The following is a 16,128-nucleotide window of genomic DNA, read 5'->3' as shown; positions in this document are numbered from 1 at the left end:
TTTCAGTGACATTGATGTTTGTAATCTTTCCCCACAGACAGAATAAACAAACATTTCTCCTTCCACATTCAAAGGCCGATGATATTCAAGTCCTGATGAATCGAGTGACTCTATCAGATCTTGTTGTGAGGTTTAGTTTGAGTTTCCCTCCTTCTAACACCCTGCAAAAGGAGTTTACAAAAGTCGTCACTAAGTACAGGATCGAAATTCAGAAGAGACAATTCTAGTTTCTATGGAACATTCTTTCATTCTGGTGTGTGGTTTTAAGTATTGACTTCATAAAAATAATAAAGAGGGAGAAGATAGACTGAGAGTAAATTGACAAGGAACATAAATACAGTCAGAGCTTCAACAGATATATAAAAAGGAAGAGATAGCTAAAATAAACGTTGGTCCCTGAGAGGATTAAACAGGGAAATGGCAGAGACTTTAAACAAATATTTTGTGTGGTCTTTACGGTGGAAGACACTTAAAGCATCCCAATAATAATAGATAATCAAGGGGTCACAGGGAGCGAGGAACTTAAAACAATCACTATCACTGGAGAAAAAGTACGAGACAAACTATTGGGACTAAAGGTGGACGTCCCCTGGACCTGATGGCCTGCATCCTGGGGTCTTAAAAGAAGTGGCTGCAGAGAAAGTGGATGGATTGGTTGTAATCTACCAAAATTCCCTGAATTCTGGCAAGGTCCCAGTGGATTGGAAAACCTCAAATGCAACACCCCTATTCAACAAGGGAGGGAGGGAGAGAGAAAGCAGGAAACTATAGAGCAGTTAGCCTAACATCTATCATTGGGAAAATGCTGGAGGCCATTATTAAAGAAATAGTAGCAGGACATTTAGAAAATTATAATAGTCAAAAGGGTTGACAAATTTGCTGGAGTTCTTTGAGGATGTAACGAGCAGGGTGGATGAAGAGAAACCAGTAGCAGTGGTGTATTTGCATTTCCAGAAGGCATTCGATAAGGTGCCAGATAAAAGGTTACTGCACAATAAAAGAGCTCACAGGGTTGAGGGTAATATATTAGCATAGATGTGGGATTGGCTAACTAACAGAAAACACAGAGTCGGGATAAATGGGTCATTTTCAGGTTGGCAAACTGTAACTAGTGGGGTGCCACAGGGATCAGTGCTGGGGCCTCAACTATTTACAATCTATATTAATGACTTGGATGAAGGGACGGAGTGCACTGCAGCCAAATATGCTGCTGATACAAAGATAGGTGGGAAAGCAAGTTGTGAGGAGGACACAAAGAATCTGCAAAGGGTTCTAGACAGGCTCAGCCAGTGGGTAAACATTTGGCAGATGGAGTATAATGTGAGAAAATGTGAGGTTATGCACTTTGGTAGGAAGAATAAAAAAGTTAATTATTATTTAAATGGAGACTACAAAATGCTGCGGGACAGAGGGGATCTGGGGGTCCTTGTGCATGAAACACAAAAAGTTAGCATGCAGGGACAGCAAGTAAACAGGAAGGTAAATGCAATGTTGGCCTTTATTGAAGGGGAATGGAGTATAAAAGTAGAGAAGTCTTGCTACAATTGTACAGGGTGTTCGTGAGACCACACCTGGAGTACTGCATACAGATTTGGTCTCCTTATTTAAGGAGGGATATACTTGCATTGGAGGCAGTTCACAGAAGGTTCACGAGGTTGATTCCTGAGATGAGGGGGTTGTCTTATGAAGTAAACTTGAGCAGGTTAGGCCTGTACTCATTGGAGTTTCGAAGAATGAGAGGTGATCTTATTGGAACGTGTAAGATTCTGAGGGGGCTTGACAGGGTAGATGCAGAGAGGATGTTTCCCCTCGTGGGGGAATCTAGAACTAGGGTGCATAGCTTCAGAATAAAGAGTCGCGCATTTAAAACGGAGATGCGGAGGAATTTCTTCTCTGAGGGTCGTGAATCTTTGGAATTCTCCACCCCAGAGAGCTGTGGAGGCTGAGTCAGTCAATATATTTAAAGGGGAGATGGACAGATTTTTGAATTATAACGGAGTCAAGAGTAATGGGGAGCAGGCAGGAAAGTGGAGTTGAGTTCAAGATCAGATCAGCCATGATTTTATTGAATGGCAGAGCAGGCTCGAGGGATCAAATGGCCTACTCCTGCTCCTATTTCTTATTGTTTATCTGTGAACCTTGACCTGGACGTTCCAAAATGTTACTGATTTTGAGGAATGGACAAAATATCTAAGCATTGATAAATGCATCATCTCACATCTCCAACTGAGCTAACCTGCTCTAACTATGTCAGTATTTGTGTCAGCTGTGACTCAGTGGGTAACACACTTGCCTCTGGGTCACAAGGTTGTGGGTTGATGTCGCACTCCAGAGACATGAACACAAAAATCTCGGCTGATGCTCCAGTGCAGTGCTGAGGGACTGCTGTACTGTCGGAGGTGCTGTCTTTTGGATAAGATGTTAAACCGAGGCCCCGTCTGCTCCCTCAGGTGGACGTAAAAGGTCCCATTGCACTATTTCAAGCAGAACAGGGGAGTTATCCCCGATATCCTGGCCAATATTTTCCCTTAACATCAGTAAAGCAGATTATCTGGTCATTATCACATTGTAAATTGGTTGCTGCGTTTCCTACATTACGATAGTGACTACACTTCAAAAAGAACTTAATTGACTGTAAAGCCATTTGGGGCATCTGGTGGTGGTGAAAGGTGCGAAATAAATGCAAGTGTTTTTATTTTCTATATGTCTTTTATTACTCTCCCTTCTCCCATTGTGCCTCCTTTTGTCTGCTGTCACTTCCCCACCTCCTCTTCCCCACTCAACTTTACAGTTCATTTCTTGTGTACATGGTCTCTCTCTCTCTCTCCTTTCCCTCAATCTATCGCTCCCTATAAGCTGTCCATCTGCCATATCTCCCAGTTCTGATCAAATGCTCTCCCTGACCCATCACCATTTCTCCTTCCTTTATCAACAACAACTTTCATTTATATAGCGCCTTTAAGAACATAAGAGTTATGAACAGGAGTAGGCCATAGGGCCCCTCGAGCCTGCTCCACCATTCAATAACATCATGACTGATCATCAACCTCAACTCCACTTTCCCGCCCGATCTCCATATCCCTCGATTCCCCAAACACCAAAAATGTATCTATCTCAGCCTTGAAATAACTCTGTAAAATGGCCCCTGGTGCATCACAGGAGCATTATCAGATAGAATTTGACACCGATGGTCAAAGAGGCACATTTTAAAGAGGGTTAAAAAGGAAAAGAGTGGCTCAAGTAAATGTTGGTCCCCTGGAGGATGAGACTGGGGAATTAATAATGGAGAACAGGGAAATGGCAGAGACGTTGAACAAATATTTTGTATCGGTCTTCACGGTAGAAGACACTGAAAACATCCCAATAGTGGATAATCAAGGGGCTATAGGTAGGGAGGAACTTAATACAATCACTATCACGAATGAAGTGGAACTCGGTAAAATAATGGGACTAAAGGTGGACAAGTCCCCTGGACCTCATGCCTTACATCCCAGGGTCTAAAGAGAAATGGCTGCAGAGATAGTGGATGCATTGGTTTTAATCTACCAAAATTCCCTGGATTCTGGGCCTGTCCCAGCAGATTGGAAAACCACAAATGTAACGCCCCTATTTAAAAAAGGAGGCAGACAAAAAGCAGGAAACTACAGACCAGTTTGCCTAACATCTGTCGTTGGGAAAATGCTGGAGTCCATTATTAAGGAAGCAGTAATGGGACATTTGGAAAAGCATGATTCAATCAAGCAGAGTCAGCATGGTTTTATGAAAGGGAAATCATGTTTGACAAATTTGCTGGAGTACTTTGAGGATGTAACGAGCAGGATGGATAAGGGGGAACCAGTGGATGTGGTGTATTTGGATTTCCAGAAGACATTCGATAAGGTGCCACATAAGATGTTACTGCACAAGATAAAAGCTCACTGGGTTAGGGGCAATATATTAGCATGGATAGAGGATTGGCGAACTAACAGAAAACAGAGAGTCAGGGTAAATGGGCCTTTTTCCATTTGGCAAACAGTGATTAATGGGGTGCTGCAGGGATTGGTGCTGGGTCCTCAACTATTAACAATTTATATTAATGACATGGATGAAGGAACAGAGTGTAATGTAGCCAAGTTTGCTGATGATACAAAGATGGATGGGAAAGCAAATTGTGAGGAGGACACAAAAAATCTGCAAAGGCTCAGTGAGTGGGCAAAAAATTGGCAGATGGAGTATAATGTGGGAAACTGTGAGATTATCCACTTTGGCAGAAATAATAGAAAAGCAAATTATAATTTAAATGGAGAAAAATTGCAAAGTGCTGCAGTACAGATAGACCTGGGGGTCCTTGTGCATGAAACACAAAAAGTTAGTATGGAGGTACAGCATATAATCAGGAAGGCAAATGGAATGTTGGCCTTTATTGCAAGGGGGATCGAATTATAAAGCAGAGAATCCTGCTACAACTGTAGAGGGTATTGGTGAGGTCACACCTGGAGTACTGCGTGCAGTTTTAGTCTGCTTATTCAAGGAGGGATATACTTGCATTGGAGGCTGTCAGAGAAGGTTCACGAGGTTGATTCCGGATGTGAGGGGGTTGTCTTATGAAAATAGGTTGGGCCTATACTCATTGGAGTTCAGAAGAATGAGAGGTGATCTTATTGAAACATATAAGATAATGAGGGGGCTCGATAAGGTGGATGCAGAGAGGATATTTGCATCCACTCATTGGGGAAACTAAAACTAAAGGACATAGTCTTAGAATAAGGGGCCACCCATTTAGAACTGAGATGGGGAGAAATTTCTTCTCTCAGAGGGTTGTAAGTCTGTGAAATTCTCTGCCCCAGAGAGCTGTAGAGGCTGTGTCATTGAATATATTTAAGGTGGAAATAGACAGATTTTTGAACAATAAGGGAGTAAAGGGTTATGGGGAGCGGGCAGGGAAGTGGAGCTGGGTCTTATGGAATGGCGGAGCAGGCTCGACGGGCCAAATGGCCCACTCCTGCTCCTATTTCTTACGTTCTTAGGGTGTTAAAGGAGGAGGGAGAGGTTTAGGGAGGGAATTCTGGAGCTTCAGGCCTAGGCAGCTGAAGGCATGGCCACCAATGGTGGTGTGATTAAAACCAGGAATGTGCAGGAGGCCAGAAATCCTGGAGGGTTGTAGGGCTGGAGGAGGTTACAGAGATAGGGAGGGGCGAGCGCACGGAGGGATTTGAAAACAAGGATGAGAATTTTTAAATTGAGCTTCGTGCCCAGTCGTCATTTCTCCTTCCTTTACAGACGCTCCCTGACCACTCTCCATTTCTCCTTCCTCTACAGACGCTCCCTGACCACTCTCCATTTCTCCTTCCTTTACAGACGCTCCCTGATCACTCTCCATATCTCCTTCCTTTACAGACGCTCCCTGACCACTCTCCATTTCTCCTTCCTTTACAGACGCTCCCTGACCACTCTCCATTTCTCCTTCCTTTACAGACGCTCCCTGACCACTCTCCATTTCTCCTTCCTCTACAGACGCTCCCTGACCACTGTCCATTTCTCCTTCCTTTACAGACGCTCCCTGATCACTCTCCATTTCTCCTTCCTTTACAGACGCTCCCTGACCATTCTCCATTTCTGCTTCATTTTTTGAAATATTTAAAGATTTTAATAAATCTTTGAAGGTCGCAGGACAGGTTAACAAAGCTGTTAATAAAGCGTAAATGATCCTGGCTTTATAAATCGAGGCACAGAGTACTAAAGCCGGGAAGTTATGCTAAAGCTATATAAAACACTAGCTCGACCCCAGCTGGAGGATTGGGTCCAATTCTGGGCACACTTCAGGAAGGACGCAAAGGCTTTGGAGAGGGGACAGAAGAGATTTACTGGAATGGTGCCAGGGATGAGGAACTTCATTTATGTGGAGACTGGAGAAGCTGGGATTGTTCTCCTTGGAGCAGAGAAGGTGAAGACGAGATTTGATAGAGGTGATAAAAATCATGAAGATGAGATAGAATAAATAGAGAAACTGTTTCTATCGGCTGATAACCAGAGGGCACAGATTTGAGGCGATTGGCAAAAACAGAGGTCACATGAGGAAAACCATTTTCCCACAAGGAGTGGTTAGGGTTTGGAATGCACTGCCTGACGGAGCGGTGGAGACAGAGTCAATAGTGGCCTTCAAAAGTGAACTGGACAAAGACTTGAAGCAGAATGATATTGCAGGGATTTGGGGAAAGAGCGGGGGAAGTGGGATAACCGGATTGCTCCCCGAAAGTATCGGCGCAGACTCGATGGGCCGAATGGCCCCCTTCTGTGCTGCAATATTCTGTGATTCTAGAATTCTTTACAGACGCTCCCTGCTCAGTCACCATCGCTCCTTCATTTACAGACGCTCCCTGGTCCATTACTGTTTCTCGTTGATTTACAGACACTCCCTGAGAGTTTGACGCAGACACAGCGCATGCACTGACCGCTCCTTCTGGCTGGAGCGGACCCAGGACTTGGCAGGCAGGGGGAGAATGTTCCCCGGTTTATATCCCCCCCCGCCCCGGTGTGGCGAGAATGTTCCCCGGTTTATATCCTCCCCTCCGGTGTGGGGAGAATGTTCCCCGGTTTATATCCCCCCCCGCCCCCGGTGTGGCGAGAATGTTCCCCGGTTTATATCCCCCCCGCCCCGGTGTGGGGAGAATGTTCCCCGGTTTATATCCCCCCCGCCCAGGTGTGGGGAGAATGTTCCCCGGTTTATATCCCCCCCCGCCCCACTCCCCCGGTGTGGGGAGAATCTTCCCCGGTTTATATCCCCCCCCCCCCCCGGTGTGGGGAGAATGTTACTCGGTTTATATCCCCACCCCCCGGTGTGGGGAGAATGTTCCCCGGTTTATACCCCCCCCCCCGGTGTGGGGAGAATGTTCCCCGGTTTATATCCCCCACCCCCCGGTGTGGGGAGAATGTTCCCCGGTTTATATCCCCCCCACCGATGTGGGGAGAATGTTCCCCGGTTTATATTCCTCTCCCCGGGAGATTTGGATGTCCTTGTGCAAGAAACACAGAAAGCGAACATGCAGGGACAGCAAGCAGTAAGGGGGTGGAGTATAAGAGTAAGGATCTATTGCTACAATTGTACAGGGCCTTGGTGAGACCACACCTGGAGTACTGGGCGGTTTCGGTCTCCTTATCTAAGGAAAGATATACTTGCCTTGGAGATGGTGCAATCGAGGTTCACAAGATTGATTCCTGGGATGAGAGAGCTGTCTTACGATTGAGAGATTGTGTAGAATGGACCGATACTCTCTGGAGTTTAGACGAATGAGAGGGGATCTCATTGAAACATACAAGATTCTGAAGGGTATTGACAGGGTAGATGCCGAGAGCTCGATTCCCCCGGGCTGGAGTGACTAGAACTTGGGGGCTCAAGATAAGGGGGAGGCCATTTAAGACAGAGATGGGAAATTTCTTCACTCAGAGGGTTGTGAAACTTTGGAATTCTCTGTCCCAGAGGGCTGTGGATGCTCAGTCTATTCAAGGCTGAGATAGATAGATTTTTGGACTCTCGGGGAATCAAGGGATATGGAGATCAGGTGAGAAAGTGGAGTTGAGGGCGATGATCTTATTGAATGGCGGAGCAGGCTCGAGGGGCCGTATGACCTACTCCTGCTCCTATCTCGGATATTCTAACATTGACATCTAAGGGGCTCTAGATTTATTAGTCCCACCCTTTATCTTAAGGGAACATACTTGCTCTGAACCCTCACTATCTCCTCCTTGAATGCCTTCCACTGCTCTGACACTAATTTACCTTCAAGTAGCTGTTTCCAGTCCACTTTGGTTAAATCACATCTCTGCTTCGTAAAATTAGCTTTACCCGAATTGAGAACTTTTGTTCCTGGTCCATCTTTGTCCTTTTCCATAACTACCCTAAATCTAACTGAATTATGATCACCAGCACCAAAATACTCTCCCACTGATACCCCTTCCACCTGCCCAAGCTTCATTCATTAAACCGAAGTCCAGAACCACCCCCTCTCTTGTTGGGCTTGCTACGTAATGGCTAAAAAAGTTCTCCTGAATGCATTTTAAGAATTCTGCTCCTTCTATATCTTTCACACTAATTCTATCCCAGTTAATATTTGGGTAGTTGAAATCCCCGACTATTATTGCCCTATTATTTTTTGCACGTATCAGAAATGTGCCGACATCTTTGCTCTTCTGTCTCCCTCTGACTGTTTGGGGGTCTATAGTACATCCCCAGCAGTGTGATCGCCCCTTTTTTGTTCTTCACTTCTCCCATGTGGCCTCATTTGATGATCCTTCGAACATATCATCCCTCTCCACAGCTGGAATTGTTTCTTTAATCAACACTGCGACGCGCCCGCCTTTTTTGATCCCCGTCTCTATCTCGTCTTAAAACCCAGTAACCAGGAATGTTGAGCTGCCATTCCTGCAGTTCTTTTAGCCGTGTTTCACTAATAGTTACAATATCATACCCCCACATGTCTGCCTGTGCCCTCAGCTTATCTGCCTTAATCCCTAGACTCCTTGCACTGGCATTGAAGTATTTCTAGATTGATTCCTGGGATGAGAGGGCTGTCTTATGATGAGAGTTTGTGTAGAATGGGCCTTTACTCTCTGGAGTTTAGACAAATCAGAGGTGATCTCATTGAAACAAACTGGCACTGGCATTTAGCGCTGCCAATCTCCCTTATTGTCTATTTTCTAGCCTTTGTTTCCTCTGCCTTCCAAACACTAGCAAAACCCCAGTGAGGATATTGTCCGGTCCTGTTGAGGTGCAACCTGTCCGGCTTGTACTGGTCCCACCTCACCCAGAAACGCTCCCAATGCCTCAGAAATCTAAAGCCCTCCCTCCTGCACCAAACTCCAGCCATGCATTCATCTGCTCTATCCTCTTATTTCTGTACTCACCAGCACGTGGCACCAGGAGTAATCCGGACATTACTACCTTTGAGGTCCTGTTTTTTTAATCTCTTTCCTAGCTCCCTAAAACCTGCCAGCAGGATCTCATCCCTCTTTCTACCTATGTCATTGGTCCCGATATGGACCACAACCTCTGGATGTTCATCCTTCCCCCCTCAACAATGTCCTGCAGCCGCTCAGTGACATTCTTGACCCTGGCACCAGGGAGGCAACATACCATCCTGGCATCATGTCTGTGCCTGCAGAAGCACTTGTTTGTTCCCCGAACTATCAAATCCACTGCCACTATTGCTCTTCCACTCTTCTTCCTCCCCGCCCTGTGCAGCTGAGCCACCCACGGTGTCGTGGACATGGCTCTGGCTGCACTCACCAGAGAAACCATCGCCGTCATCAGTATCCAGAACTGAAAACCGGTTAGCGAGCGAGATGCACTCAGGGGACTCCTGTCCTACTCTTGCCCCATAACGCAGAAAATTTTTTCAACCCATGTTTATTTCTTTCGAAAGTTACAAGTAAATCTGCTTCCAGCACCCTAACAGGCAGTGCATTCCAGGCCAGTACATCTCGCTGCTTCATTAGTCCCCTCATGTAGCATCTGGTTAATTTGTCAATCACATTCAATCTGTGCCTCTGGTTACTGAACTTTCTGACACTAAAATTTGTTTCTCCTTATTAAGAGGATTGGAGGGCTGGAGGAGGTTACAGAGATAGGGAGGGGCGAGGCCTTGGAGGGATTTGAACAAGAGGATGAGAATTTTAAAGCCTGAAGCCACCAGCCGTCTCCCCCAGTGCAGAATGTGACTCACTGCTAACAGAAAGGATTTTTGTTTACTTACAAAAGATGCATAATGAAGTGAAATCAATCTCTGTATCTTTAACGAACAGCGACATCAGGGAAATGAATGATCTTTAAACACCTGGTCCACTTGGCACTGAAATGTCTGAAACTCATAATAGGAACTCTAGGGAAACAAAATACTGACAAATGTTAAACTGTTTTGCTGACAAAAGAAATCTCGATTTAACTTTAAAAGATGAATAGTTTAACAGGGGTTCACACAGACTCACCTGATAGGCCGACTCAGGATCCACCCCTCAAGCACCGCGATTGGTTGCAGAACACGCTGCTCCCTGGGCCCTCCGGCCTCTGACCTCTCTTCCTGTTGGTTCCCAGGGCAATCAATCACCACTCGCCAACATTACACTGCCAGATTAAGTTGAGAGGCTCAGAGGAAGAAATAAAATGGGGCCGTATATCTGAGTTAAGAAATAAAATTAGAGAAGCATGATTAAATTTATGAACAAAACTATTTAAAGTCAAATCAAATGAATTGTTGCATTGAATACATCCTTCTGGGCCAAGTGGGAAACAAGTGATGTGTGGGCTGTGCAGAGTGTCTGTGCCCATTTACACAGCGTGTCCCTGGCTCCCCGCTCCAAGTGCACATGTTGCAGCTCACATCCAACTGACTGGATAAACCTCGCCCGTCTAAACCCCATCACACAAATATCAGCATTTGATGTTTAGTTCTGCTCAACCTTTAAAAAACATCGGTTAGGCCTCAGCTGACACATTGTGCTCAATTCTGGGCACCACACTTTCAGAAGGGTATCTACACCTTAGAGAGGGACCAGAAGAGATTTACTAGAATGGTACGAAGGAGGAGGGACTTCAGTTATGTGGAGATACTGGTGAAGCTGCGGTAATTCTCCTTGGAGCAGAAAAGGTTAAGAGGAGACTTGATAGAGTGTTCAAAATCATGAACGGTGTTGATAGACTAAATAAGGAGAAACACTTTCCAGTGGCAGAAGGGTCGGTAACCAGAGGACACAGAGTTCAGGTGATTGGTAAAAGAAGCAGAGGCGACATGAGGAACCATTGTATAAGCAGCGAGTTGTTGCAATCTGGAATGCACTGCCTGATAGGGCGGTGGAAGCAGATTCAATAGTGGCTTTCAAAAGTGAATTGGATAAATACTAAAGGGACAATATTTGCAGAGCTATGGGGAAAGAGCAGGGGAGTGGAACTAACTGGATAGCTCCACCATCGAGCCAGCACAGACACGATGGGCTGAATGGCCTCCTGCGCTTTCATTCTATGAAAATGGCGGATAATCTTATCCAGAATGCTGCGACCACATATCCCCAGAAAACCAAGACCGCCCATTTCCACCTGTGTAATATCGGCCGTCTCCACCACTGCCTCAGCTCACCCTCTGCTGAAACCCTCGTCCATTCCTCGGTTACCTCAAAACTTGACTATTCCAACACACTCCTGGCTGGCTTCCCACATTCTACCCCGCGTAATCTTCACCTCATCTAAAACTCGGCTCCCCGTGTCCTAACTCGCACCAAGTCTCGTTCACCCATCACCCCCTGTACTCACTGACCGACATTGGCTCCCGGTTAAGCAACGCTTCGATTTCAAAATTCTCATCCTGGTTTACAAATCCCTCCATGGCCTCGCCCCTCCCTATCTCTGTAATCTCCTCCAGCCCCACAACCCCCAGAGATGTCTGCGCCCCTCTAATTCTGCCCTCCTGAGCATCCCTGATTGTAATCGCTCCACCATTGGTGACCTTGTCTTCTGTTGCCGAGGCCCCAAGCTCTGGAACTCCCTCCCGAAACCTCTGTGCCTCCTTCCTGAAGGTAGTGACTCTGCTGGGTTCAGTTCTACACTCACTGGTTCCCCTCCCCTGAAGGTGCTGACTCTGGCTGGGTTCAGTTCTACACTCACTGGTTCCCCTCCCCTGAAGGTACTGACTCTGGCTGAGTTCAGTTCTACACTCACTGGTTCCCCTCCCCTGAAGGTGCTGACTCTGGCTGGGTTCAGTTCTACACTCACTGGTTCCCCTCCCCTGAAGGTACTGACTCTGGCTGGGTTCAGTTCTACACTCACTGGTTCCCCTCCCCTGAAGGTACTGACTCTGGCTGGGTTCAGTTCTACACTCACTGGTTCCCCTCCCCTGAAGGTGCTGACTCTGGCTGGGTTCAGTTCCACACTCACTGGTTCCCCTCCTCCCCTGAAGGTACTGACTCTGGCTGGGTTCAGTTCTACACTCACTGGTTCCCCTCCTCCCCTGAAGGTACTGACTCTGGCTGGGTTCAGTTCTACACTCACTGGTTCCCCTCCCCTGAAGGTACTGACTCTGGCTGGGTTCAGTTCTACACTCACTGGTTCCCCTCCCCTGAAGGTGCTGACTCTGGCTGGGTTCAGTTCCACACTCACTGGTTCCCCTCCTCCCCTGAAGGTACTGACTCTGGCTGGGTTCAGTTCTACACTCACTGGTTCCCCTCCTCCCCTGAAGGTACTGACTCTGGCTGGGTTCAGTTCTACACTCACTGGTTCCCCTCCCCTGAAGGTACTGACTCTGGCTGTGTTCAGTTCTACACTCACTGGTTCCCCTCCCCTGAAGGTACTGACTCTGGCTGGGTTCAGTTCCACACTCACTGGTTCCCCTCCCCTGAAGGTGCTGACTCTGGCTGGGTTCAGTTCTATACTCACTGGTCCCCCTCCCCTGAAGGTACTGACTCTGGCTGGGTTCAGTTGTGCACTCACTGGTTCCCCTCCCCTGAAGGTACTGACTCTGGCTGGGTTCAGTTCTACACTCACTGGTTCCCCTCCCCTGAAGGTACTGACTCTGGCTGGGTTCAGTTCTGCACTCACTGGTTCCCCTCCCCTGAAGGTACTGACTCTGGCTGGGTTCAGTTCTACACTCACTGGTTCCCCTCCCCTGAAGGTACTGACTCTGGCTGGGTTCAGTTCTGCACTCACTGGTTCCCCTCCCCTGAAGGTGCTGACTCTGGCTGGGTTCAGTTCCACACTCACTGGTTCCTCTCCCCTGAAGGTGCTGACTCTGGCTGGGTTCAGTTCTACACTCACTGGTTCCCCTCCCCTGAAGGTACTGACTCTGGGTGTCTGTGCTCCCCTCACCACTTTATACACTCTGACCCTCCCTATATATCTGTAATATCTCCCTGTTTTGGTGATGGGCTCTCCCTGACCACTCACTCCCTGACTCTCACCATTTCAGGGAATCACACGGCACAGAATGAGGCCATTCGGCCCATCGAGCCTGTCCGACTCACTGAAAGACCCACTCCCTGCACCTGCCCCAAAACAGAAAATGTTCCCTTTGACCATTGCTGGTTTTGAAAGTTATTATTGATGTCCCAGAATTGAGGCCAACCCTCAATATCTGAGTGTAACTAGTGAGTGATAAAGGTTGACCAGAACTTGCTTGTTGTACTCTATACTGCTATTAATGCTGGAACAGATTGATCAGCGGACCCTGCCCCTCACAGCTTTGTGTTCACCTGCAAATTGCACCATTTGCTTTAGAATGTCTCCCATTTTTCCTCTTTCCCAAATCCCAGCTGGCGGTCGGTGACCCCGCTGACCCCTGGCCTGTCACCGCGGGTCAAGCCTGGGGTCAGCCTCTGGGCTGTGATTGGCCCTGGGCCCTACACCACGTGTTTATGACGCTCACCAGCCCCACGCGCGGCTCCAATTCCTACCCCGTGCCGACAACCGACATCATCCGGGCTCCGCCAACTGTCGCCACCGCCGCCCGCACATGCTCAGTGCGGGATATCCGGGCTCAGCCCCGCCCCTCGTACACTCCGATTGGTTGGAGGACCCACCACCGCTCGGTCCACCAGCCCCGCCCCTGGTACAGTCTGATTGGTTGGAAGACCAATTGCCCGCTCGGTCCTCCAACCCCGCCCCTGCTCTTCCTATTGGCCCGGAGGCGCCGTCAATCACCCGGGCAGTGTGAGCCGAGCATGCGCGGTGGGGCGGCTGTGTCTGAGAGATGGGCGGAGGGAGAGAGCGGGTTAATAAACCCCGGGGGGCCGCGGGCTTCACACACCGAGTGCGGTCCCAGGCCCCGCCCGCCCGAGAGACAACACTCCGCATTATCCGCTTCACACACACCCGCTGTGGGCCTCAGGCCCCGAACAACAACCTGCGGCTCCGGCCTTTCCCCGAGCGGGGCCCCCGGGGAGGTGGGCTCTGGGCCCGTGCGGGGCCCCCGGGGAGGTGGGCTCTGGGCCCGTGCGGGGCCCCCGGGGAGGTGGGCTCTGGGCCCGTGCGGGGCCCCCGGGGAGGTGGGCTCTGGGCCCGTGCGGGGCCCCCGGGGAGGTGGGCTCTGGGCCCCCGGGGAGGTGGGCTCTGGGCCCGTGCGGGGCCCCCGGGGAGGTGGGCTCGGGGCCCCCGGGGAGGTGGGCTCTGGGCCCGTGCGGGGCCCCCGGGGAGGTGGGCTCTGGGCTCGGGGCGGTGGGCTCTGGGCCCGTGCGGGGCCCCCGGGGAGGTGGGCTCTGGGCCTGTGCGGCGACCCCGGGGAGGTGGGCTCTGGGCCCGTGCGGGGCCCCCGGGGAGGTGGGCTCTGGGCCCGTGCGGGGCCCCCGGGGAGGTGGGCTCTGGGCTCGGGGCCCCCGGGGAGGTGGGCTCTGGGCCCGTGCGGGGCCCCCGGGGAGGTGGGCTCTGGGCTCGGGGCCCCCGGGGAGGTGGGCTCTGGGCCTGTGCGGGGCCCCCGGGGAGGTGGGTTCTGGGGGAGATTAGATTGTTAAGCACCCCCTGTCCACACAATGGGAAAGTGTTTGAGGAACAAGTATTTCTGGAGAGACTTTTAATCCATTGAACATTTACAGATTTTTTAATTTGTTCCGGGCTGTGGCCGTTGCTGCCAAGGCCGGCATTTATTGGCCATTCCTAATTACACTGGAGAAGTTGGTGGGGAGTCACCTACTTGAACCGCTGCAGTCCGTGTGGGGAAGGTACTCCCACAGTGCTGTTAGGGAGCCAGTTCCAGGATTTTGACCCAGTGACGATGAAGGAACGGCGATATATGACCAAGTCCAGATGGTGTGTGACTTGGAGGGGAACTTGCAGATGATGCTGTTCCCATTCACCTGCTGCCCTTTTCCTTCTGGGTGGTAAAAGCCATGGGACAGGTTGGGTGGCAGGTTCCCTTCCATCAGAACATCAGGATTGGGAGCAGGAGTCAGCCATATGGTCCTTCGAGCCTTCTCCGCCGGTCAATATGACCATGGCTGATCTTCGACCTCAACTTGACTCTCCCGCCCGATCCCCAGATCGCTGAAGGACATTAGTGCACCAGTTGGGATTTTAGTGACAATCCGGCAGCTTTCATGGTGACTGTTTTTCTAGAGCCTGCCCCACAAATTCCCCGATTTATTAAGCTCAATTTTACAATCAGCCTTTGTGTTTTTCTGGGTTCTCTCTCACTCCCTTTTATTTGTTTTATATTCATTTTACAGGTTATTAGAAGGGGAGGATTTGTAGACAGGAAATTTAACTCCAACATCACATCAAGATCGGCCGGTCTATTCATCGGGACCTGAATATCAAACATAACATGGAAGCAAAAAGCAGAGTTGACAGCGGGGAGAAACCGTACACGTGTTGTGTGTGTGGACGAGGATTCAGCCGATCCTGTGGCCTGGCCAAACACAAACGCAGTCACACTGGGGAGAAACCGTGAAAATGCGGGGACTGTGGGAAAGGATTCAATTACCCGTCTGAGATGGAAACTCATCAAAACAATCACACTGCGGGGGAGGCTGTTCAGCTGCTCCGTGTGTGGGAAGAGATTCACTCAGTCATGAGATAGTTACGCACCAGCGAGTTCACACTGGGGAGAGACCTTCACCTGTTCCGTGTGTGGGTCAGGATTAATTTCTTCAACCCACCGACTGAGACACCACTTGTTCACACCAATGTGAGACCTTTTAAATGTTCTGCCTGTGAGAGGAGCTTTAAAAGCAAAAAGGAACTGCGGACACACCAGCGCACTCACACTGGGGAGTGGCAGTTCACCTGCTCTGTGTGTGGAAACACATTCAACAGTAATTACTGTCGTGTTTGCAAGCACTCGAGTAATGACTCCACGAGGTAAGGTATTGCACTTGCACTGTTGTGACCTTAGTCCTTTTATTGCAGCATCTGAATGAGGTTACAGTAAGGTGGGCTCCCTTTTATACCTGCGGTGTGCAGGTGACCTCTAGGTCTCCACCTGTTGCACCCTCTGGTGGTACAGGCAGATTGTATACAGTGAAAAGATACATTCATAGGTCTTATGTAACTGTACATTGAGTGTACAGGGTATATACACGCACAACAATTACCACCTTCTGAGACACCAGCGAGATCAGACCGGGGAGAGGCCGTTCACTTGCTCCATGTGTGGGAAGGGATTCACTCGATCATTCAGC

This window comes from Pristiophorus japonicus, chromosome 23, assembly GCF_044704955.1.
Source record: "Pristiophorus japonicus isolate sPriJap1 chromosome 23, sPriJap1.hap1, whole genome shotgun sequence".
In the NCBI taxonomy this organism is placed as follows: domain Eukaryota; kingdom Metazoa; phylum Chordata; class Chondrichthyes; family Pristiophoridae; genus Pristiophorus; species Pristiophorus japonicus.
This window is presented reverse-complemented; position numbering follows the sequence as displayed.